The sequence below is a fragment of the Microcaecilia unicolor genome, chromosome 10 (assembly GCF_901765095.1).
Source record: "Microcaecilia unicolor chromosome 10, aMicUni1.1, whole genome shotgun sequence".
NCBI classification, from domain to species: domain Eukaryota; kingdom Metazoa; phylum Chordata; class Amphibia; order Gymnophiona; family Siphonopidae; genus Microcaecilia; species Microcaecilia unicolor.
Genome location: NC_044040.1, coordinates 30,322,570 through 30,349,197, shown reverse-complemented (window position 1 = coordinate 30,349,197; position 26,628 = coordinate 30,322,570). Strand labels below are relative to the sequence as shown.

The following is a 26,628-nucleotide window of genomic DNA, read 5'->3' as shown; positions in this document are numbered from 1 at the left end:
CCACTCCCCTGAGGACCAGAGCTACTGGCAAACATAGCAAGGCTGAAAGAAAATATTTTTTTTTAGGGCTGGCTGCACAGGGAGGATAAAAGGCACCTGTGAGTCTTTCAGTACATATACCATAGTATTGACAATACCAATATACCTCTGCTTTCCCCGAGAAGCCAGCCTCTGCCTGCAGGGGTTGCTTAACCCATTGGGACAAACTCAGAAGCCCAAAAAAAGTTAGGGGCCCCACTGGGACTCCCACCCTAGGCAGACCCGGGGTGGATAAAAGAGCCATGCCCCCCACCCCTCCCTCATGTCTAAATAGGGGTTGCAGACTCTCCTGCTGTGAAAAAGCAGCAGAAGAGGAAAGGGTTAACTAAGACAAAATGGCCACCATGGGTCCCAACTCTTCAGCACAGAAAGAACAGCCTTTAGCTGCAGCCGAGCAATTTCTGAACCGTTTCAAAAATCAGAAACAGTCCATCGCAGGAGGGGCAGATAAAAGCCAGCAGCTATACTGAGCTGCCGCATCCGACAGACTGCACAGAACCTGCCTGCTGGCACGTTCAGCCACGCAGCAAATCTGCATCCCTGCACAGGCTGACTTTGTCCGGGGTGCTGGCATCTGGCAATTCCCCTGCTCTCGAACGTGCTTTTTTTTTTAAACCTCAAATAGCCTTATTCCCCCAGCAGAAGGAATAAAGCTAACCAGGCAAAACCAATCCCCGTTTATTTTGTTTGTTTTTTTTAAGTTTCTTGGAGTTGCAAGAGGAGCCTGAGGAAAGAACACCCAAACGGTTTACAAGCTATGAGGGTTAGGGGGAAAGGGGACCTGCGCCCCTCCGGCAGGACCGAGTTACATGCCTCACCCTGTAGATGCTAAAAAGCACAATTGGGGGCCACGGAGGAAAGCTTCACACTCAACCACATCTGATCCAGGAATCGAGTAACCCAAGAGCCAGTGGCTTGCCCTACCAACCAATTTTGGATGGGCCTGAGCCCAAAGTGGGTGGGCACAAAATTTTCTCTGTCCTGCCCTACCCCACCTCAAAATATAAATACTTTTAGCTAATGAGGATCCCCGCATGCTATCAGCTAAAGACTTTTCTAAAGTTGTCTATAACTCCCTTTTACCAAGCAGCAAGGTCCCTAAGCCACAAATGCTAGCACCCCATGCATGCTTAGTTGTTGGTGGCTCAAGCATGCTGTCGCCGACCGCAGAGCTTGGCAGAAGAGAGTTCTGTTTCAATTCTATCAAACTGAGGTTTTCAATTTATTACCAGAATACAGATTCAGAAAATGCTTACATAAAGTACTCCTTACACCATAAGTTTCTTCAACTTATTTATTGCATTACATATATCTATTTCTTGCCCTAATCCTCAGAACTCACAATCACACGTAGCATTCACACACAGCGCTCAATTCTCACACTGTCATAATCACCTTATCATATCTTATCGTTTTAATACAGAAACCTACATTTACATTATATATAGAACATAGAAGAGAGTTCTGGCCATCTTTGGAGGAGGTCCTCAGCTGGGTATCACCACAAGCTATACAGCAAGGGTCAGGACCAGTGTTAAGACATGCTACAGCCCAGGTCAGAAAATAAAAAAATAAAGACGGCCCCCCACTCCCGATCCCCTCTCCTCCCTGCCTCCCCTCCGATTTCCCCACCTGAAATTACCCTCACCAAATATAGAACAAGGGATCATAAATTAGAATTAAAAATATTTAGACACAAAAAACAGCAATGCATTTCCTTTTCAAAACACAGTACAAAGACATTTGCTATGTACATTTTCCCATAGCTAACGTATTCCATTTAAAATATTCAAAATAAATGTTTTTTGCTACCTTTGTTGTCTGAACATTTTATTTTTCTGTCACGTTGGTTCCAGTTTTTCTTTTATGCTTTCCTGTCATCTGTAATTCTCATTGTTTGTGTGGTTCCTTTTTATCTCTTTCCTTTTATTTTATTTTCTGCCTGTCAACTCAAATTTCACTCTCTCACTCTTCTCCTCCTCTTTATTTTTCAGCTACTTATCAAATCTCCATGTTCTCTCATCTACTAGCTGTCCCATTCCCCATCTCACTCCTTCCTCAGCCCTCCATTCCCATATTTCTACCCTCTATAAACACTATCCTCTCATTCATTTCATTGCCACCCCCCTTCCTCGCCTTTGCTTCTCCCACATGGTTCCACCATTCCCAGCCTCTTACTCCCTCCACCCTTCTGCCCTCTCCCCCCTCACTCCCATTTGTCCAGCATCTCTCCATCACTCCCTTCTGCTCCTGGAAGCAACATCTCCCACTTTCTCCCCTCTCTACCTCATGTATATCTCTCCCTCCCTCTCTCCCACTGTCCAATATCTCTGTCTCTTCCTCCTTTGTGACCTGGGTCCAACATCTCTCCCTTCCTCTCCTCCACTAGCATGCCTAATATCTGTCCCTCTGCCCCCTCTTCATGCAGTATCGTTCCCTCCCTTTCTCACCCCCTCCGCCCCTATGCGGCATCTCTCTCTTCCTCCCCTCCACCCAATATCCAACAATTCTCCCTCTCTTGCTTATCTCCTCCTCCCCACCCTTGTCCACTGGGTCCAACACCTCACCCTTCCTCCCCACCATCATGCCCAACATTTCTCCCTCTCCTCCACCCCCTCTCAATGCAGTCTCTCTCTCCCTCCTTCCCCCCCATATGCAGCATCTCTCCTTCCCTTTCTCATCTCCCTCTCTCCCTTGTGCCCCAGGTTCAACATCTCTCCTTCCCCCCCCCCCCCCCCGCACAGGATCTGTTCTTCGTTCCTTCCCTCACATCACCCATCCCATGGCTCTCCTTGCTTCAGCGCCTCAGTGGGTCCCTGGCCATGGCCATGATTCCTATAAGCTGCCTGCTGCTAACCCAGAAGCCTCCCCTCTGTTGCGTCCTGCCCAGGAAGAGAAACAGGAAGCTGCAACAGAGGACAGGCTTCTGGTTTAGCGGCAGACATCGTATAGGAATCACACTGCCGCTGTCGGGGACCCGCTGAAGCAAGAAGAGCCGTGGGATGGGTGACGTGAGGGAAGGAACAAAGAACAGATGCTACAGAGGGTCCACTGGAAAAAAAAAATGACTTAGGACAGGGAAGCCCAGCCTGTTCCGAACTTCCACCAGCGCTGTTAAGATGCACCCGCTGCTGGGCGGGCCCAGGCCCACCCATGGCTATGCCCCTGCCAAGAGCGGCTGTTAGGCTAGACCTCGCTTAGTCAGCAGAGCAGGGAGCTAGACCGAGGACCAGGAGCACCAGCCTGAATGACCTACCATCTGTTGGAAGTAGAGAAACACACTGGAATTTTCCCAGTGCACCAGCAAATTATACTGGTGAGTTTACTGGAAAAGCCAAGCTTTTTCTCTACTTCCATCTGCCGGTTGGAGGGAAACAGGCTTTCTGGCTGCACTCAATGAGTTTGATCCGTGCAGTGAAGAGCTTGCTGATATCACCGTCGAGTCTTGCATTGTGTGGGTTAAGCTTGTTGAGAACCAAGCACCATGCTGCTGGCACACAGAAAGCCTATTTCTGCACAACTCAAGGAAAGCGTATTATGAAAACAGAAAAAAAATGTTAATTTTATAAAATATCTTGAAAATTAGAAGAATCTGGAGCTGTTGGAGAAATGTTGGAGAAATGAAGCAAATATAAAATGAAAGCAGATGAATACAACATTTATGCAAGGTCAAAAAGCAGCCAGCAACTTCAAGAGCACTATTACATCCGGGAGAACCAAAAACCCAGCTGAAACCTCCCAGTACAAAAATACTATTGTATTTCCAAGATAAAGATCCCCAAGGAGCTGCTACTTTTCTTTGCTACCTCAGCAGATTCCGCCCAGCTCTGGTGCTACCAGCATATAAATGCTTAGCTAAGCTGTGCTCAAAGAGGGAAAGGCAGCATAAAGAGGGTACTAAGGATATGATCCCCATTAAAACTAGCTCTCACACACACATTATTCCCACAGTTCAGTCTCCAATCTGCAAATATAGTACTTGCAGCAGAGATAAACAGAGAGATGGGGGGAGGGGAAGAAGAGGTACCTATAAAAGCTGGCTATCTAGATGGGAGCATCTAGGGAGACAAGTGGTTGAGGATGCTGGGGACTGGCTAGGGCAGTGTTCTTCACCGCAAGGCCTGAGGTGGCAGACCACATTGGCAAATGCGATTCCCCAATTCTCTTTGTCTCAAAACTTAGTGAGCCCACTAGGGACAGAGGAAGTACCCATACATAACAAGTAACTTGCTTTGGTTGCACCACAAAAAGGCATTACATCAATTGTAGGACCTGATGCATACGGGAAAATTAGGTTCTTACCTTGGTAATTTTCTTTCCTTTAGTCACAGCAGATGACTCCATTACGAATGGGTTGTGTCCATCTACCAGCAGGGGGAGATAGAGAACACTGAAAACCATAGTGCCTCTAGGACGGCTAGCTCCATCTGCCTCTCAGTATTTTGAAACTTCCAAAGCAGTGTTAAACCGCAAAGTAGCATAACATGAACTTTCCTCACAGCGAACGAACGCCCCAGAACAGGAGCAATAACACAAAGGAGGGACGAACTCAACCTCCTGTAGAAGAATAGAAATCCTGAAGACTGTTTTCCAACTTCTCCCAATGAGGGAACATGTCTGCAGGAAAAACTGAACACAAAACAGAGTCAATCAGGGAGGGATCATGGATTTATCTGCTATGACTAAAGGAAAGAAAATTACCAAGGTAAGAACCTAATTTTCCCTTCCTTGTCATCAGCAGCAGATGAATCCATTACGAATGGGATGTATCAAAGAAATCCCTAGATAGGGCGGGAAAAAGCCACACCACGCGCCAGCACTTGTGCTCCAAAAAGCGCGTCCCTCCTGGTAGCCACATCCAGCCTGTTATGTCAGGCAAAAGAAAGCTTAGAAGCCCAAGTTGCTGCACTACATATCTCTTGAAGAGAGAGCGCTCCAGTTTCAGCCCAAGAGGAGGAAATCGCTCTTGTGGAATGAGCCTTAAAGACGTCAGGTGGAGGCCGGCCAGACAGCAGATATGCAGAAAAAATGGCTTCCTTAAGCCAACGGGCTATAGCGGCTTTAGACTCTGGATACCCTCTGCGAGGACCTGACAACAATACAAAAAGGTGATCAGAGGTCCTGAAAGCATCTGACATCTGCAGATACTGCAACAGAGCCCGGCGCACATCCAGGAGGTGCAACTGCCCAAAGGATTCTGGAAACTCCTCCCTAGTAAAGGAGGGCAAATAGACAGGCTGGTTTAGGTGAAACGCTGAAACCACCGTAGGCATGAAGGAAGGCACAGTACGTACCGTTACTCCGGACTCTGAGAATTGCAGAACAGGGTCTCGACAGGACGGCGCCTGGAGCTGAGATACCCGTCTCGCCGATGCAATGACCACCAAAAAGATCATCTTTAGAGTCACATCCTTCTCCGAAGCTCGCTTCAGTGGCTCGAAGGGTGAACACTGAAGAGCCTTTAATACTAGCCCCCGGTTCCAGGCCGGGCAAGGGGCCCGCACGGGAGGCTGGAGCCGAAGCACCCCTCTCAGAAACCATGCAATGTCCGGATGTGAAGCCAGGGAGAGGCCAGCGACCTTCCCCCGAAAGCATGACAATGCTGCCACTTGAACACGCAGGGAATTATAGGCCAAGCCTTTTTGTAAACCATCCTGCAGAAAGTCAAGTATCGGCGAGACAGAAGCCAGCATGGGTGCGATCGCTTTAGAAGCACACCAAGCCTCAAACTGGCGCCAGATCCGAGCATAGGCAACGGAAGTGGAATGCTTGCGGGCCTGCAAGAGAGTGATGACCTTGTTAGAATAGCCCTTGTCTCTCAATTGCGCCCTCTCAATAGCCATGCCATAAGACCAAAGCAGCATGGATCCTGCATGGTCACCGGGCCCTGCGTCAACAGGTTCGGAACCAGAGGCAAAGGAAGGGGAGCCTCCATCCGTAATCTGCATACCACGGCCACCTGGGCCAATCCGGGGCAACGAGGATCACCACTCCTTGATGTAGTCGAATTCGCAGGAGCCACCGCCCTATTAAAGGCCAAGGAGGAAACACATACAGGAGGCCCGGAGGCCAGGGTTGAGCCAAGGCATCCAACCCCGCCGAGCGAGGATCTCTCCATCTGCTGAAAAAGGACGGGACTTTGGCATTTGTGCTTGACGCCATAAGATCCATTACGGGCTTTCCCCATTTGGCACAGATCTTCGTCTGCCAGTTCCCACTCCGCTGGGTCGATTTGATGCCTGCTTAGAAAATCGGCTTGCACATTGCTCTGACCTGCTATGTGAGCTACTGACAGAAGCTGCAGATGTAGCTCGGCCCAGTGGCAAATTAGAGCGGCCTCCGTGGCCAGTGCTCTCTGCACTGAGTGCCGCCTTGTCGATTTATGTAGGCCACTGCTGTCGTGTTGTCCGACAGAACTCTGACAGCCAGTCCCTCCAGGGTTTTGTGAAAGGCCAGCAGTGCCTGAAATATTGCTCTCAGTTCTAAGCGATTGATGGACCACCCCGTTTCCTCGGGTGTCCACAGACCCTGGGCATAGCTTCCCTAGCAATGTGCTCCCCAGCCCTTTAGGCTGGCATCCATTACCACCAGGCACAAATCGGGAAGCACTAGCGGCATTCCTCGCCACAGCATGCTGTCTGAGAGTCACCACTCCATACTGAGTCGGGCCGCAGGGAGCCACATGAGTCTGCGTTGATAATCCTGGGACATCGGAGACCATCGTTGAAGCAGGGCAATCTGCAGAGGTCTCATATGCGCTCTCGCCCATGGCGCCACTTCTAAGGTGGCCGTCATCGACCCCCCAACAGCTGGACAATGTCCCACGCTCGCGGGCGAGGCATCCTCAGGAGCAGACGGACCTGATTCTGAAGCTTGCACCGCCACTGGTCAGGTAGATAAACAAACCCCGAGGCCGTGTCGAACCAGATCCCCAAATATTCTAGAGATTGAGAGGGGGTCAGGTGACTTTTGGTTATATTGACGACCCAGCCCAGAGATTGCAGTACTGAGACCACTCTGGCTGTGACAAGATGACTCTCTTTTGCCGAGTCTGCTCTGATGAGCCAGTCGTCTAGGTACGGGTGAACCCAGATACCCTCTCGCCTGAGAAAGGCAGCTACTACCACCATTAACTTTGAAAAGGTTCAGGGAGCTGTGGCGAGGCCAAAAGGCAAGGCCCGAAACTGGAAATGTCTTCCCAACACCGCAAATCGGAGGAACCGTTGGTGTGGGGGCCAAATAGGTATGTGCAAGTAAACTTCTTTTAGGTCCAGAGACGTAAGGAACTCTCCTGGCTGTACCGCCGCAATAACGGAGCGCAGGGTTTACATGTGAAAATGCCGCACTTTCAGAGACTTGTTGACTTCCTTCAAGTTGAGAATGGGCCGAAAAGACCTGCCTTTTCGCGGCACCACAAAGTAAATGGAATAACGACCGCAGCCGTGTTCGGCGGGAGGCTCAGGGATCACCGCCCCAAGGTGCAACAAGACTTGTAGGGTCTCCTCTACCGCCGCCTATTTGACGGCAGTACCGCATCGGGACTCCAAAAACACGTCTTTCACCGGGGCATTGAATTCCAATCGGTAACCTTCTCTGATCAGGTCCAGGACTCATTGATCCGAGGTAATCTTGGTCCACTACTCGAGAAAGAGGGAAAGGCGTCCTCCTACAGCTGTAAAGGCGGAGTGGACCGGCGCACCATCATTGAGAGGGTCGCACTTGAACTCCAGACCTAGCACGTGCCACTGCGGATTGCTTGTCCGAGCGAAAGGAGTTCCTCTGCTGAAAACGGGCACGTTGAGTAAACCCAGCAGAGCGCCCCGGGCGATACCTTCTAGCTTCACGGAAGCGAGGTCTAGAGGAGGAGGAAACCACCTGACCCTTGGAAGAAGGCCGCGGCCTATCCTCAGGTAACCGCTGGGGTTTAGCATTCCCCAGGTCTTTAACAATCCTCTCCAAATAACAAAAGTCCCCGAAAGGGCAACTTCACTAGCCTTTGCTTAGAGGCCATGTCAGCCGTCCAATGCCATAACCATAGAAGGTAGCAGGCGGACACCGCCACAGACATCTGTTTAGCCAAAGCTCTGACCAGATCATAAAGGGCATCAGCTAAAAATGACAAGGCCGACTCCATGCGCGGTGCAACCTCAGCGAGGGACTCCGCACTATCCACGGGCTGTTCCACTGTCTGTTGTAACCAAGAAAGGCAGGCTCGAGCAGCATAACAACTGCAAACAGACACCCTTAAGGCTAGGCCCGAAATCTCAAAGAACCGTTTTAGCACTGATTCCAGGCGCTGGTCCTGAATGTCCTTCAGGGCGACCCCTCCCTCTACTGGGAGGGTGGTCTTTTTCGTCACAGCCGTGACTAAAGCATCCACTTTAGGAATCCCAAAACGGGCCAAGTGCTCCTCACTCAGAGGGTAAAGATGCCCCATCGCCCTGGCCACTTTCAAGGGCCCCTCTGGGTTAGCCCATTGAGCAGAAATAAGCTCTTGGATGGAGTCATGCAAAGGAAAGGCTCGAGCAGGCTTCTTAGTACTCGCCATCCTCGGATTACCAGAGGAGGCCTCGCCTTGAACAGGATCATCAATAGAGAGGGCCTGTAAGGCATCAGAGATAAGCGCTGGCAGCTCATCGCGGTGGAAAATCCGAACCACAGTGGGTTCATCCAGATCCAGTGGCAAACCGGCATCTTCCTCTGGCTCTTCAGATCACGAAGGCCTGCCAGATCCCTCAGAGTCCCCACAGCCAGACCACGGGAGGGAAAAGGGAGGTGCGCCACTCTCCGACGGGGAATTTACCCATGTATGTTTAGCGTGCATCCAACGCTCAGGGGCATCCACTTCTGACATCTGCCCCAGGCCATCATCAGTCGGAGGGAGACCAGGCAGAGCTCTTTTCAGCATGACGGCTTTATGTAAAATAAGCACAAACTCAGGGGAGAAAAACTCAGCCTGACCTCCCGTCTCTGAATTAGGAGCTGCGGGGAACGGAGCTCTTCTGGTAGCCTCGGCCCGAGGCTCCCCTCTGCTCACAGACTCCTCCGCAACCGTGGGGGTCAAGCCATGCAGCGCTTCCAAGATGGCACCCGCTGCCAGCTCCATTGAGCGGGAAGACTCATCGCTCGCCATGCTCGTACTGGCTCTACCATCTATACAGCACGTTTTACAGAGCCCCGCTGCTGATCTGCGCTTGCCACAACAGGAACAGTGCTTAACTCCCTCAGCAGCCATCACTGAAAAATGGCGGAATAAAATACAAAATGGCGGCTTCGCGCCAAAATCACCCCGATCAGAACGCCGTCCGCGGGCCCTCCCTGAAGGAGCTGAGTACCGCTCTTACCTCAAAAGGACAAAGTCCACCGAGCTCCAGTCACGGGTGGTGGACTTTGGTCCTGGGGAACTGAGGAATTGAGTTTGATTCCCGGCACAGGCAGCTCCTTGTGACTCTGGGCAAGTCACTTAACCCTCCATTGCCTGCCGCATTGAGCCTGCCATGAGTGGGAAAGCGCGGGGTACAAATGTAACAAAAAATAAATAAATAAATAAAAGCCTCAGAATAGCAGTGCATAAAAAGCGCACTTTGGTTTTTTTTTTTACGCTGTGAGGAAAGTTGGAGGCAAACAGCTACAGAGGTACTCCAGAGGCAGTAGAGGGTGGGAAAGGCAGGGACAGGGCGAACCTATGTATCTGCATCCACAATGGGTAAGGCAGGGAAAGGGCGAACCTATGTGCCTTTAAAGTGGGCACCCCCAGCCACAACATCCCAGCTCAACTGGCCAAGCACAGAAGCCTCCCCAGGCAGAAATTTTCAAGGAGCTGAACAAGCTGCGTCCTACCCTGCTGGGAGATACAGAAATACTGAGAGGCAGATGGAGCTAGCCATCCTAGAGGCACTATGGTTTTCAGTGTTCTCTATCTCCCCCTGCTGGTAGGTGGACACAACCCATTCGTAATGGATTCATCTGCTGCTGATGACAAGGAAGTAATACATATTCCTCCATCCCCTCACCATGTCCAGGTGTTGTCTGTCGAGCAAGTCACCAGTTGCTTTTTTTTTTCTCTCTCTCTTTCTTTTTTTTTTTAATTTAGGATTGGGTGGCTATCAGTGAGTTTGAGTTATACATCATACAAACTATCACGCTATTTTTGCGTGCATGAACAGTAAAGGACACCACATAATGAAACTTAAGACAGACTTTCTCCAGAGGCATTAATAAAAAGGAGATGCAACTTGAAGCAACTGGGGACAGGATGATTGAGGCTGGTGAGAGTTGAGCCAGATCCACCTCACCTATGTCCTACTACATCCGCCTAGCCTCGCCATCTGCTGAAGTTGTGAAACACTGAAGAGCTTCAGCCTACACCTTATAATGCTGACACTGGAACCATTCAGTATCTCTACCTCTTATCTGCTGGTGGTGGTGGTGGTGGGGGGGGGGGGAATCCAATGGTCTGGACTATTCTAGTGGGACGATAAAGAATGCCCAATATTTCAGTCCTAACCGCTGCTTCTCTGGATGACAATGCTAACTTTGGCTGTGCCTAGTGGGGTCTAAGTGCTTCCCATTGCTACTAACTGCCTCTACTGTGGGCAGCTCCCATTAGTTCTGAGTTTTCAGCATGTCACTGAAGTCAATGACCATCACTCCAGTTCCCATTCTTCTGCTTCTAACAGTGATGGGAGCTCCAAACCCCTCTTCCCATTTCTTTTCAGCTTCTGCCATGAGGCCTTAAACCAGCTGATCAGACTGTAATAGGGTGGCATAAGGAGCTGCCTGATTTGTTACCTAACACATCAGTCTACAAGTACACTTGAGGCAACAATAGGGCACTATCCTTCCCCTACCAAGAGAGAAAAAAAAATGTTTTTGTCCAACCCAATGGAATGCTAGGAGAAAATTATGCCTTACCTGATAATTTTCTTTTCTTTAGTCAGTGAAACTGTTCTGCACAAATGGGTTGTTATCCCTTCCTACCAGCAGTTTAAAAGACGTACCTGTACCGGAAATGGTTTTCAAGGGTGATGATGCGGAGCAACTGAAAGAAATCTCAGTGAACCTGGAAGACGTATAACACCAAACTGACAAATTAAAAGAGTACTAAATCACCTGGACCGGATAGCATACATCCAAGGGTACTCAAGGAACTCAAGAATGAAATTGCTGATCTGCTTTTAGTAATATGTAACCTGTCATTAAAATAGTCCTTAGTACCTGAAGACTGGAGGGTGGCGAATGTAACACCAATTTTTAAAAAAGGCTCCGGGAGTGATCCCAGGAAATTACAGACCGGTAAGCCTGACATCATCGCTGGGTAAAATAGTGGAAACTATTACAAAAAATAAAATTACAGAACACAAACATGGTTTAATGGGACAGAGTCAGAATGGGCTCAGCTGAGAGAAATCTTGCCTCACCAATCTACTTCATTTCTTTGAAGAGGTAAATAAACGTGGAAACAGGTGAGCCAGTTGATGTAGTGTACCTAGATTTTCAGAAAGGTTTTGACAAAGTTCCTCATAAGACACTCCTGAGGAAATTAAAGAGTCATGGGATAGGAGGTAATGTTCTAGTGTGGGTTAAACAGTCATTTTTCTCAATGGAGGAGGGTGAAGAGTGCTGCAGGGATCAGTACTGGGACCGGCGCTATTCAACATATTTATAAATGATGATCTGGAACGGCAGATGAAATTTAATGTGGACAAATGCAAGTGATGCACATTGGAAAGAGTAATCCTAATCAGTTACCTGATGTTAGGATCCACCTTGGGGGTCAGCACCCAAGAAAAAGATCCAAGTGTCATTCTAGATAATACTCTGAAATCTTCTGCTCAGTGTGCAACGGCAGCAGTCAAAAAAGCAAACAGGATGCTAGGAACTATTAGGCAAGGGATGATAAATAAGACCAAAAATACTATAATGCCTCTGTATCATTCCATGGTGTGACCTTACAGCAACCAGAACTGAACACAATACTCAAGGTATCTCACAAAAGACAGCAGAATAGGAAAAGGTTCAAAGAACAGCAACCAAAATGGAACCAATATGGAACTCTTCTCAAATGAGGAAAGGTTAAAGAAGTTAGGGCTCTTCAGCTTTGGAAAAAAAGAGAGACAGCTGAGGGAAGATATGATTGAGGTCTACAAAATCCTGAGTGGCGTAGAACAAGTAGAAGTGAATCGTTTTTTCACTCATTTCAAAAGTACAAGACTAGGTGACACTCAAGGAAGTTACATGGAAATACTTAAAACAAATAGGAGAAATACTTTTTCACTCAACAAATGGTTAAGCTATGGAACTCTTTGCCGGAGGATGTAATAACAGCAGTTAGTGTACATGGGTTTAAAAATGGTTTGGACAAGTTCCTGGAGGAAAAGTCCTTAGTTGGCTATTAAGACAGACATGGGGAAGCTACTGCTTGCCCTGGGATTGGTAGCATGGAATGTTGCCACAATTTAGGTTTCTGCCAGTTACTTGTGGCCTGGATTGGCCACTGTTGGAAACAAGATACTGGGCTAGATAGACTATTGGTCTGACCAAGTATGGCTATTCATATGTTCTTACAGGGGGGCACAAAAGCATATACCAGTGATGTCACTAGTAGAATTCAGTCTTTTCACTACCTCCACCTGCAGGCAAGAAGGGATAACACCAGTTTGTTTAGAACAGTGGCGTCAACGCTAAGAAAATAAAAATCTTTGCAGGGGGTTTAGAAAAATGAATAAAAGAACAAAATATATTTACCTTGACAACAGCTTGTGTAAAAATCGAGAGAATCCCAATATGGCAGTTTTCTAAAAATGCATAAAAGCATAACAGCCTCCACGTTAGAACTTAATATAGATAAACCGATTTTACGCAGGTTATCTGAAGGTTAATGAACCTCTTTAAAATGTCTACATACGCTAAAGGTCTCTTTTACTAAACCACACTAGCGATTCCCTTGCGGCAAATGTGATGCAGATCATTCATACTGAATGGGCTACAGAGCATTTGCCATGCCGGTAATCGCTAGTGCCGGTAATCACTAGTGCAGTTTAGTAAAAGGGGCCCTAATTGTTTTACAGCACACTAACAAACCAAATGCACATCTGAAATACAATGTGAAGTATGCAATCCTACTAGTTTTTGTTCATTTGATATTAAAAATGTTAATGTGATATTTTTAAAAAGTCCAATTTTCATAGCATGATTGTATCTGTGACTTAATGAACATTGATTTCTTCTGATAAAAAGAATACTCTCACCCAAGGCATATTTACAGCAGTTCACAAACAAGTGCCTTGGCTAAACACTCTTTATTCTATGAAAACCTGATATCTGTTTTCGAAACAGTAGCAAAGGCATAGCCTAATAGACAGAGCAGCAGACTCAGAACCAGAAAAATCATGGTTCAAATCCCAAATTCTCCCATTGATAGTCCTTATGACCTTGAGCAAGTCAATTTTTGTGTACTGCGTTGGTTATACTGTTACGCGTACAAATAACAAACGGAAATTTAAGTATTGTGCACAGATTCCCTGGGCAGGAACAAAGGGAGGTACAAAAGAGGTTCTCTGAAATAACTTCACTTCTTGGGCGACAAGCTAATCTCCTTCACTTCTGTTGATCTAATTCATTTGAGGGGACACAAAACTACCAAATGTTCACGCTTTCCAAAAATACTAGGACTAGGGGGCATGCGATGAAACTACAGTGTAGTAAATTTAAAACAAATCGGAGAAAATTTTTCTTCACCCAACGTATAATTAAACTCTGGAATTCGTTGCCGGAGAAAGTGGTGAAGGCGGTTAGCTTAGCAGAGTTTAAAAAGGGGTTGGACGGTTTCCTAAAGGACAAGTCCATAAACCGCTACTAAATGGACTTGGGAAAAAGCCACAATTCCAGGAATAACATGTATAGAATGTTTGTACGTTTGGGAAGCTTGCCAGGTGCCCTTGGCCTGGATTGGCCGCTGTCGTGGACAGGATGCTGGGCTCGATGGAAACCTTTTCCCAGTATGGCATTACTTATGTACCAGACCCAAAAGCATCATCAGGCCTTTACAAATTCCATTTGACTTTGGGAGCCAGAGGCTGAAACTCACCTCATCCCACTGCATCCACTGAAGTTGAGCAATGTTTGGGGGAGGGGGAGGCGGAGATCTCTTCTGAGGTCTACCACAGCTCCTTTAGGTCCTGATTATTTACTAAGGTAGTTTTCCTACTCCTAAAAAATCATATACTTAATGCATAACTGCAGTCTCTCCCCCAACCACCGTCACCTAGTGTCCTTCCAGCCCCTATACTAACTCACCCACACAACCCAGCAAGTCTCTAGAGCCATCCCTCCATCAGTCACAAGTGGAAAAACATTGTCATGTGGGGCCTTCTGCTACTCACACCGTAGCTGCAATCTTGGTAGTATCAGAAAAGAGCTACTGTAGATGGCCTAGAAAGGAATAGCAATTCTTCCCCCTGGGTTTGCAGCACTGACAGCCACAATTAGTTTATATTTTTAGATAGACTGGATGGACCATACAGGTCTTTATCTGCCATCATCTACTATGTTACTATGTTATAATTACTGTGGCTGTCAGTGCTGCAGACCCAGGAGGAAGAATTGCTGTTGTGGGAGATCAGCTAGGAGATGCTACTATTAACTGTGGAAAATGTAGATACTAAAGAGGTTCTGAGGCCCAGACTGCCCCTGCCTGTGCAGAAGGAGAATGGGAGGGGAGCAGAAAGAGGTCAGGGTTACTAACAGTGGAAGAAAGAGGCTGTTTAAGGGAGGTAAATGACCAAGAATAAACAACAAAAAAATCATCCAGGAAAAAGATATTGGTAATTCTCAATGAAGCTGATGCAGGGTGAAATCTCTTGGGTATGAGGAATCCCTAAAGTTTTGAACTCTCCTGAAAGTAAAGAGAGTAGAAGGTAGAAACTGCTGCTTTGTGATTTAACTGTGATGATGAACTGAAAGAACTGCTTCTATTTGGTATTGAACTACTGTGGATTGTGCACTGGATAAAGAGCCCAGACTGGAGCTGTGAGCCTGTAATGAATCCTGGTATGTGCTGATAGCCTACTGCTTAAAGGGGACTATTTGCCACACACTTTCCAAGTGGCTTACAGGTGCTTACGATTGAAGGTGAATGCTGCTGTTGGAACTGTGTATCAGGTCTACTAGAAACCTGCATGGAATAAAGTCCTTAAGATTGAATTTGCTGGTGGACATTTACAGTGGGGGAAATAAGTATTTGATCCCTTGCTGATTTTGTAAGTTTGCCCACTGACAAAGACATGAGCAGCCCATAATTGAAGGGTAGGTTATTGGTAACAGTGAGAGATAGCACATCACAAATTAAATCCGGAAAATCACATTGTGGAAAGTATATGAATTTATTTGCATTCTGCAGAGGGAAATAAGTATTTGATCCCCCACCAACCAGTAAGAGATCTGGCCCCTACAGACCAGGTAGATGCTCCAAATCAACTCGTTACCTGCATGACAGACAGCTGTCGGCAATGGTCACCTGTATGAAAGACACCTGTCCACAGACTCAGTGAATCAGTCAGACTCTAACCTCTACAAAATGGCCAAGAGCAAGGAGCTGTCTAAGGATGTCAGGGACAAGATCATACACCTGCACAAGGCTGGAATGGGCTACAAAACCATCAGTAAGACGCTGGGCGAGAAGGAGACAACTGTTGGTGCCATAGTAAGAAAATGGAAGAAGTACAAAATGACTGTCAATCGACAAAGATCTGGGGCTCCACGCAAAATCTCACCTCGTGGGGTATCCTTGATCATGAGGAAGGTTAGAAATCAGCCTACAACTACAAGGGGGGAACTTGTCAATGATCTCAAGGCAGCTGGGACCACTGTCACCACGAAAACCATTGGTAACACATTACGACATAACGGATTGCAATCCTGCAGTGCCCGCAAGGTCCCCCTGCTCCGGAAGGCACATGTGACGGCCCGTCTGAAGTTTGCCAGTGAACACCTGGATGATGCCGAGAGTGATTGGGAGAAGGTGCTGTGGTCAGATGAGACAAAAATTGAGCTCTTTGGCATGAACTCAACTCGCCGTGTTTGGAGGAAGAGAAATGCTGCCTATGACCCAAAGAACACCGTCCCCACTGTCAAGCATGGAGGTGGAAATGTTATGTTTTGGGGGTGTTTCTCTGCTAAGGGCACAGGACTACTTCACCGCATCAATGGGAGAATGGATGGGGCCATGTACCGTACAATTCTGAGTGACAACCTCCTTCCCTCCGCCAGGGCCTTAAAAATGGGTCGTGGCTGGGTCTTCCAGCACGACAATGACCCAAAACATACAGCCAAGGCAACAAAGGAGTGGCTCAGGAAGAAGCACATTAGGGTCATGGAGTGGCCTAGCCAGTCACCAGACCTTAATCCCATTGAAAACTTATGGAGGGAGCTGAAGCTGCGAGTTGCCAAGCGACAGCCCAGAACTCTTAATGATTTAGAGATGATCTGCAAAGAGGAGTGGACCAAAATTCCTCCTGACATGTGTGCAAACCTCATCATCAACTACAGAAGACGTCTGACCGCTGTGCTTGCCAACAAGGGTTTTGCCACCAAGTATTAGGTCTTGTTTGCCAGAGGGATTAAATACTTATTTCCCTCTGCAGAATGCAAATAAATTCATATACTTTCCACAATGTGATTTTCCGGATTTAATTTGTGATGTGCTATCTCTCACTGTTACCAATAACCTACCCTTCAATTATGGGCTGCTCATGTCTTTGTCAGTGGGCAAACTTACAAAATCAGCAAGGGATCAAATACTTATTTCCCCCACTGTATTTCTTGATTGTACCGGTAGCTCGCGGCTGGAGGAGATTGTTCTATCCTTGGCTGCACTCAGAGGTCCCTGGTTACAACAAACAGCTGTACAAAATCCATTATTTAAGCTGGTGATAAACCACGTAGTCTTACAGGTTAGCAGATTTTGTCTTATTGTTTTGGAGATGTCTTTTAAATGATTTTGTATGCGATTTTGTAATCCACCAAGAACAAAGGATTGTGCAGAATAGAAATCTGGATAAATAGGTGTACAAGTGTCAGAACCAGCAACCAAAGCAACATTTTCAGATATCGAATGGCAATATCCAACCTGGAATCTGCAAAGACTAACCTAGCCACAATCTAATATAATAATTTGCACCTCCAACATTCTGAAGCTGACTCCGTGGCAGTGAAGCCATGTAGTGTTCGCGGGGTTTGTAATCGCACTCCCGATCACTGCCCTGCCCTTGAGGGAACTCTGTATAGTTGCCATGGAAAGAAACGTGACGTCAGAAGGAGAAGAACCAACCACAGGCAATCGCAGTCAGTGCCTCGCTCTCCGAGGGCAGGGAAGGCTGCATGGTAACGCGACATCAGAAGGAGAAGGGACCAACCACATGCAATCGCACTCGCTCTCACTGCCCCGCCCTCGGAGGGAAAAGAAGGCTGCATAGTAACGGCACGACCAGAGAACAGAGGACCACAGTGGCGGGAAGCACACAAATCGCCTGACAGGACTCTCACTTTCAAGAAAGTTGAACTACGAGGTATGGACAGTGCACTACAAATGCTGGCCCCTACCACGACCAAATGCCTTGGATTTGGCCGGGTTTGAGATGGCCGGCATCGGTTTCCATTATCGGCGAAAACCGATGCCAGCCATCTCAAATCCAGCCATCTCTGACATTTGGCTGGCCCCAACCGTATTATCGAAATGAAAGATGGCTGGCCATCTTTTTCGATAATACGGTTCGGGACTGCTCTTTGCGGCGCCGGCCATATAGATGGCCGTCGCCTTTCGATTATGCCCCTCCACGTGTATCTCTCTCTTCCACTCTCTGAAAATGAACTCCAAGGTACAGACATCAAAGGAGGCGGCAAGTGGAGAGAACAGAAGGGAAGAAGAATCTTTAATCACTGTGTCTTTCTCTCTGTGACACCCCTCCTCCCCCATTGGGTCTGTCTCTCACTCATATACACACACACTGTGGGGGCTCATTTTCAAAGCACTTAGCCTTACAAAGTTCCATAATAACCTATGGAACTTTGTAAGGCTAAGTGCTTTGAAAATATGCCTCTGTGTATCTCTGTCTTCCACTCTCTGACACACACTCAGTCAGAGAGATTGACTGGGATTACAGACTCTACTCCAAAGTATCTGTGTCTCTATCACAAATACTCATTATTTCTGTGAGGCATACTCTCTCTCTCTCACACATTCACACTCTCTGTCTCACACATACTCACTTTCTGTCTCTCTCACACATACTCTGCATAACGGTTCCCTTTTTAATACATAATTGTCATTACATGATAACTTTCATATTGTTCGTTTCATTTGTTTCAGAACAACAGACACAGAGATAGCAAGCAGGGTGGCACCAAACGCGCAAGGCAAAGGTACAATTGGACTGAGCCATTGATCTACACTTTCAGTTGTCACATCAACCATTGATACAGACTGCAAGCTGACGGACAGCACTACAGACTTGGGTGGCAGAACACACTAAAAATATTGTTTATAAAGAAACCTTAGAAATGTAAACAAGAATTATATACAGAATACAAGTTTTTGAAAATGTGCATACTCTATACCTTTTAGAAAATCCTATAAATAAACTTCAAAGACAGAAACAAAAGAATACAAGTACATAAAACAATATACATCTCATTCTGCAGCATGATAGTACTGATAATACACCACTGAAAATTATTGATTATCATCAGAATACATTTCTCCTAACACTTCCCTTAAAAACATTAATGGCAGAAGGTCATTACCTTGCTAGCGCCCGTTTCATTTCAATGAGAAACGGGCTTTTTTTTTTTTTTTTACTAGTATTCTATAATATCTGCAGTCTTCAAACAAGTTGGCAAAAGCCAGCAAGATTATGTTGCCATAGTTCATAACTTATTGCCATACCATGTCACACCAAAAGGTCCATTAAGCTCAGTATCCCGTTTCTAACAGTCGCTAATAGGAGGTCACAGATACCTGGCAAGATCCCATGCTACTTACCCCCAAGCATAAGCAGTGGATTTCTCCAAGTTTACCATAAATAGTGGTTTATGGACTTCCTCCAGGAAATTGTCCAAACCTTTTTTAAACCCATCTACGCTAAAATGCTTTTTCCATATCCTTTGTCAATGAATTCCAGAACCTGAAAGAGATATGGTGAAATTTAGTCATACCTGTTAATTTCCTTTCCTTTATTCTGGCTGTACCATCCTGAACGATTGTTATCTCTGCATACCAGCGGACAGAGGTAAAGAAACTGCTCTTTTCCAGCGACATCACTGGTGCAAGGGGGGCTGGTGCTCTTTGCCTCTGCCAAAGCAGTGGAAGAGCCCAGAACGCAGGGGCGCCGAGACGGGGCAAAATTCCCTGGTCCCGCAAGCTTCTTCATCTGTCCTCTCCTGCTGTGTGCCGTCCAGGACCTGGATGATTGCATTAATGCAATATTATCACGTTAATGCAATCATCCGGGTCCCAACTCCCAGCACGGACAGGAGCAGCATAGGAGAGGACAGAGCGAGGGAGTGGACAGAAAGGTGCGGGGGAGGCGGTACATGTGAAGAAATCAAGTCCTGTCCCAGGCCTAGCTGTATCTGTCAGCGGCCCTGCTAAAATGTACACCCACATCCCATCAAACACTATGGCTAATAGACAAATTCCATTGCACTTTAAACACTACTGAAGAAAAAGACAGAGATCCCCCTGAATCCAGTCAACCGCAGTCTTCCAAAGGAGGGTCTCAGGATGGTACAGCAAGACAGAAGGAAAGGAAATTAACAGGTATGGCTAAATTCCACCTGCCTTCACATCTTGGCTGTACCATTGTGAACAACTAGGATGTACCCAACAACTCATTGGGCAGGGGAAGACAAGGTCTCCTGAATGACGGCTCTGCCCAACACATCCAATCTGCAATGATTTGCAAAAGGAAGAGTGTGACGGACACATTGCTGCTTGGCAGACATCCTCCAAGGAGACAGCCCGGGCCTCCGCCCAAGACGGAACCTGTGCATAAGTCAAGTGTGCCCTCTGTCCAGGAGGAACTCTTGTTCCTGCAAATATTTGCAGCCTCAATTGCCATCTTGATCCAACAGGCAATGGAGACCTTAGATGCTGCCTCCCACTTCATAGGGCCATGAAAGAGAACAAAAAGATGGCCCAAGAGCAAAAACTCATTCATCTCCTGCAAATACCGAAGCAGAACTCTGTGGACATACAGGTTGTGAAGTCTCCTGTCTGTCAAGCCTGAACCCCCATCCACAAAAGAGGACAGATATGCTTCCTGGTTTACATGGACTGGGAAGATCACCTTGGGAAGAAAGGAAGGAACAGTATAGATGGACACTGACTCCTCAGAGGGGTCCCAACAAGACAGAGCCTGAAGCTTGGCCACCCTCCTGGCCAATGAAATCACCATCAGGAACACAGTCTTCAGAGTGAGGTCCTTAATCAAAGCAGACCTCAGGACTCAAGGGAGTTCCCGACAGAAGATTCATCACTAAATTCAAATCCCAAGAAGGAAAGGAGAGATGGACAGGTGGGTTACAAGTGATCAACCCCCTTCAAAAACTGCGTGAAGTCCCCATAAGCAGCGAGGGAAAGTACCACCATCCCCTGATCGAACCCTGCTGCAGTAACAGAGGAGAAGAACACTAACAGCACCAGCTCTGAAAAGCCTTCCAAACATGGAAATAAGCCAGGGAAGTGGAATGCTTGTGGGCATCACAGGTGCTGGAAGTCCCTTCCTTGCTAATTGCTGTTTCTAGAGGACAAAAGGCAAGAGAGATCCAGAGCCTCTATTTTTAATGGACCCTACCCGAGTAACCCGACACCCCTGGGGATGGGGAGCAGGGCATTCACCAACAGACAAACCAGATCTATGTACCACAGTCCACATGGCCAATCTGGGGCCATCCAGAAGGATCAGAAAGGAATGCCATGCTATACTGTGCAGTGCCTGACCTATCCATGATATAGGAAACTCATCTCCTCCTGGACTGGTGGAGACATTAAAGGCTGCTAGTCCCAGCTCCCACTCCTCCAGATCCAGCAACTGAGGAATTCCACCTAGACATCATCCTAGCCAGCTATGAGGACTGCTGACAAAAGCCAGCAGATTCACTTCTGCCTAATAACAAAGAGCTGCAGCTTTCAGAGCCACCACCTGACTTCTGGTGCCTCCCTACTTATCGATATAAGCCACAATTGCCACATTGGTTCTGTGATGTCACACTCTTCCCCAAATAAGGGGAAGGAACTTCACCAGTGCCAACCTCATCACCCAGGTCTCTGATAGACCAAGAGGCCTTCAAAGGGGACCAACACATATGCACCACTCTGCCCAAGCTGTGAGCTCTCCAACTGACAATCATACCAGTAGTCACAACCACCCAGGTTGGGCGGATCCAGCAGACTCCCCACCAGTCCAGACTGCAACACACTATGGGAGGGAATGGTATATGTTAATCGAATCCTGACAGACTGAAGCCCACAGAGATAAGTGAAGCCTTAAGGGGACACATACAAGCCTGAGCTCAAGAAGCCACTTCTAGGGTGACCACCATAAAATCTAAAAGATTGAGATAATGTAACCTGGAGATGAAAATTTGTGAGCATGCAGATTGTCAGTGCACTCTTTCATAAGAAAGACTGCTCCCAGGGTCAAATCAAACTGAACCCCCAGGTAATTCAAGATCTAGGAGAGGGACAGGTGACTCTCCACCCAGTTCTCTACTCAATCTAGACATCCCAAGAGTAGTATGGCCAAGGAAACAGCCCACAGTGAATCTTCCAACAAGCTGGCTCTGATCAGACAATGATCCAGGTAGGGATGAACCCAAAGTCCTGGTGACGCTGGTGAGCTACCACCATTACCTTGGAGAAAGGCAAGGGGCATTCAACACCAAAATTGAAGGAGATGCCCCAGCAAACAAAGCAAAGAAAACATTTGTGGTCCCCCTGATGCCATATGGAGATGGCCTCAATTTGCCTGGGCAAGTTCTTAACTTTCCTAGACCTTCTGGAGGCATATTACTAAGCAGAGCGTTTCCACTCAAAAATGCTGGACCTCGAGGCAAGAATTTATTACTTTGAGGTTTAGGAAAGGCCAAAAGAACCTCCTTTCTTTGAGATCACGAAACAAAGACTAACATACCAGCAACCCCCCCCCCCCCCAACACTCACGCTCTCTCTGCAGACAAGACAGGCTCGACAGGCTCCGCTACCCCCAGATCTAAAAGATGTTGAAGTTTGAATGCAACGAAAACCATGAAGGCACCTGGTACAAGACATTCCACTCTAGGGTGTATCCCTACTGATCTGTTGTGACTGAAGAGAGACAATCTGCCCCTTTTCTAAGCCGAGTGGGCCCGGTGCGCCCTCATTGGGAATATCTAGAGCCTCCAGCCAAGTTAGGCGGGCCACCACCACCAGATCTTTTGGGGCCATAAAAGGACCCTGGCTTGAAGGATCTGCTAGGTCCCAGTGCCAAGCCAGACTGACGATTGTCTACAGAGAACCAACCTCCACCCTCGAGTGGCCCTTAACTACAGGGGAGTGCTAAAAGCCCTTCTGGCGCAATTCAGAAAGTCTAAGCGTATGGGTCTCTTCCATGTCCTTTACCAGCTTCTCCTCCTTGAAAGAGCAGCGATTGAGAAGCTTCTTGGAGCTTCTTCTCGTTCCTAATTTGTTTTATGCAATGGTATTATTGTTCACCGCTTTGACATATTAGCAAAAATGGTATATCAAATCCCAAAATAATCCTAAACCAACATTTGCAGCCCAATGGTGTAGTCAGGGCCAACTCTGGCCCACCACGGTGGAGGCCACTGAGCAAAAGGAAATGTTATGTATAATCTTTTGCATACCAGCCAGAAAGTCTGCCCCAACTCCATAAGGGTCACCTCCAGGGGTTCTGGTAATTACTGCAACCAACAAGGCTTCTCACCACATACCAATGGCGGACTATATGCTTGCAGTACCTGAGGAAAAGCCCATCTTCTTCTCATGCATCTCCCCTACACAAGCACAGCAATCTTCTTGGTAACCACTTGATGAGAGCATCCAATTCATGGTACTTCCAGTACCTATCCATCTCCTGTGGCGCAAAAGGACATAACCTGTCCAAAACCTTGAACCCATGAGGGCACCATCCAGGGGATCCCACTCTTCCAGCATCATGCGGGAAAGCACCTTATAAAAGCAGAGAATGCTTTTGGGGCCCCAAAAGACACTTCAGAATAGGGTCCCCCCTCTCCCCCTTGCATCACAAGCCTAATTCAGCGCTAAAGGCATTCTGGGAAGCTTCACTGTATAACAAATCAGAAAGTCAACTCTGCAGGCTATTCCCACCAAGGTCCCCAGAGCTGGGAGGGAGAGGGGAGGAGAGAGGAGCTCTAACATGCATGTGACATCACCTGCTGAAACATTAACTCAGAGAACTAGAGCTGTGCTAGCTCTGTGATACCTGAGGGAAATGTAGTTTTCCTGAACTTTTCTATCTCAGAGAGAGACAGACACACACACACACACAGATGGGGCAAATTAATAAAAGAAAAAGAAATCCCTAAAAGTGAACAGTGCCAGGTCTTACACCTGCACACCTCAATCCAGGAACTTCTTAATAGATAGTACACCAAACACGTAACTGAGATACTATAACTTACACAAATATAATAAAGTTTTTTAGTATTGTATTTCATCATAAATGACAACTATATGAAGTATCAGCATTCATCAAGTTTTATGAATGCCATCACAAAAACTATAGTAACAGGTTTTAGGTTGTGTGCAGATCACAAACGCTTTTCTAGGAAAAAAAGAAATAAAAAACTATTAGAAATTTAAAATCTCATGACACCTTTACTATAGCCCACTTCATGGCACCTATGTGCATACTATATTCCCCTTCATAGCAGTGGCACATAATATGCTTAAAAGCTGGAAAAGGTAATTTGTCCAAATTGTAACAAACGAGAAGAAATTAGCACACATACTCAAAAAAGAGAAAACTTAATAAGCTTTTATGAACTAAAAAGATATCTCATTCCTTTACCATGATCCTCTCTTCGTTAAGCATTAAACCGTTAAATCTGATATATGCTAATTGTAAAATTAGCATATGCGTAGAGAATACAGTCTTGCCCCTTTGCCTATTAAAAGCTTGCAATATGCTGCAAACGAATTGCATGGGGTGTGGAAGACCCGAGCTGATTAGATTACCACATCAGCCTGTAGCCGCCATTTTCAGAAGCTCTAAAGGACAAAAGAGAGAAATAACACTTTTTTTTCTCATCTCACTATTTAATAAAAGTAAGGACAGAGTGTATGTAACATGAACAAAAAGACAAAATAAAACGGGGTATATGCACACTCAATTCCCCCCCCCCCCCCCAACTTGCACTTCGCATTTCAATAATATGGGTCTAAAAATCCCGTTTTATATGCTCTTCCTTGCAAATGATATAAACAAATAATCTGTTTTCAGCCAAGTTTCTGGAGAAAAAGTTTATATGCCTGCGACTTTCTAACGAGACAGCCCCTTTAACTAAGGTGCAGGTAAATAAGTCATGAGTTTTTTTGCGGGGCAGGGTCAGTACGTTCTTCTGATCCAGACAGTCTCTTCTTTGCTGCTCCGTAAAGACATAGAAGACCGTTTGTTCCCACCCCACCCCCCTCTCTCTCCTCCCCCTCCACCCTCATCTCCCCATTCCCAGGTCTGCAACAACAGGATCTTCTCCAGCTCCACCAACTCTCCTTCGAAGACTGCAGGTTCAAATAAAAATAACGCCAGCTGCAGAGCGCAAACGATGAAAACAAGGCAAAGAAAAAAATAAAAAGACAAGACTGCTTCGGGCTCTCAGGATCTTTATATAAATCCCCACCACCAGCGCCTCCGGTAAGGAACGGAGAAACAACACCTGGGCGTATATCCAGCAGGCGAGCACAGGAAAGGAGAAACAGAGAGGCCTGAAGACAGAAAACATTACAGCAGCAGCCGAACCGAACAAAAACACTGCAGGACTCTCCCCCCTCCCCCAGGTCCGCACAGCATCGGCTGCCTACCCACCACAGCACACTTTAGAAAGTCCTTTTTTTCCACGGTGTCGGGCTTTATTAAGGATGTGGAAGGCTTTTAAGGGAATAACGTGTTTTTGTTTCTCACATCCGTAGAACTGCCAATTTTCTCTCAGTTCCTCAGTCACCATAAACCGCCATATTCGTACCAGACCCGATGACAAGACATAGTCCAACACACCGTAAACACAGCATTTAATGAACGTTTATTGCCTCGTTCCGCAGTACGGACACAACGCTTAAAAATAGGCAACAAAGTGTTTCCTGACACTAACAGCTTCATGGACACACAGCATCGCTTCTTCTCTTCCACAAACATGCAAACGCAACTTGTAAAACTGTAAGAGATGCATTTCACCTAAACAAAAATAAAAAAAAAAAGGCAAAAAAAATCTTACCTGTAATGTTCAGAAGCCAGACAACAAAACTCCACTAGCCCACCTTGTTTTCTGGGAACCAAAACAATGCAACACCCCACTGCGGATTTTACTACTGTGGAACAATAGAAAGGGGGAAAAAAAAACAACAAAAAGCAAACTGACGTTCTCCGCTAAAGCTTGGATATGAACCGAAGGACGGTAACTACGAGTTAGCGGCGTTAGCAGCTCACTTCTTGCAAACCCAGACGTTAAGCTGAACTAAGAAGAGAAAAAGATACTGAAGCACCAGCGTTCACTTGAGCTTCTGTGTGTACAAACCACCCCACTCCCCTCCGGTGCTTCAGCCTACGCTCGTTGGATGTCACAACCTCTCTCTCTCTCTTCCCTTGGAAAATGGCCGCCGTTTGCGACACGGGGTCTCCGCGCCCACCACGCAGGGGGAGGGGCTTTTCCTGTCAAATTCCTCAGCAGCCATCTTCCTTGTGGGCTAACAGCCATTTCAACGAAACATCTATCTCTCTGCCTTTTCGTTTTCATTGCTGGGGTTTGTTTGTTTTTTTTCGGTTTCCCACCTTGCATGCTATCGTTGTTTCAGAACCCGTCAAACTAGCGAGTGAAATGCAAGTGCACGCATAAAAGGTTGTGAAAGTTTCTATGTTTGGATAAATGCATCTATGAGCAAAAGACTGGCAACAACAGCAGCAGCATGAGTTTTTATGACAGCTTTTGAATGCATTTTGTAGAGGAGAGGATAGACGACCGGCTAAAAGCAATGCCAATAGATACAACGCCAACTAAGGAAAGAGATTAGCTACGTGTCAGTTATATTTTCTACACTCCAAGGTGTTGGGATGGGACGGGGGGGGGGGGGGGTCAATGCAAAAGTAACTCCAAGAAATTGGGTATGAAGTCATTTCAGTTAAACTATATAAACCTTTTTATAATCAAAATTAGTTCAGACTCAGAGAGCTTTTTCCAGTACTGTTTGCTTAATTTAACAGATATGCAGTCTTCCAGCCAGCAAGGGGCGGGAGGATAACGCGGGCGGGGTTTCCTGAGCCGCCCACCAGTCTACTACAGAGTGCGCAAACTCTGGAC

General features: G+C 46.8%; 1 protein-coding gene across 1 annotated transcript in view; it reads right to left on the bottom strand.

Moving 5' to 3' along the window:
* The window catches only part of KMT2E (lysine methyltransferase 2E), a 310,078-nt gene extending 283,759 nt beyond the window's left edge, over positions 1-26,319 (bottom strand). The window contains 1 exon segment of the mRNA XM_030216423.1: positions 25,549-26,319. The gene's annotated coding sequence lies outside the window, so the exon portion shown is untranslated.
* Positions 26,320-26,628: the final 309 nt, after the last annotated feature.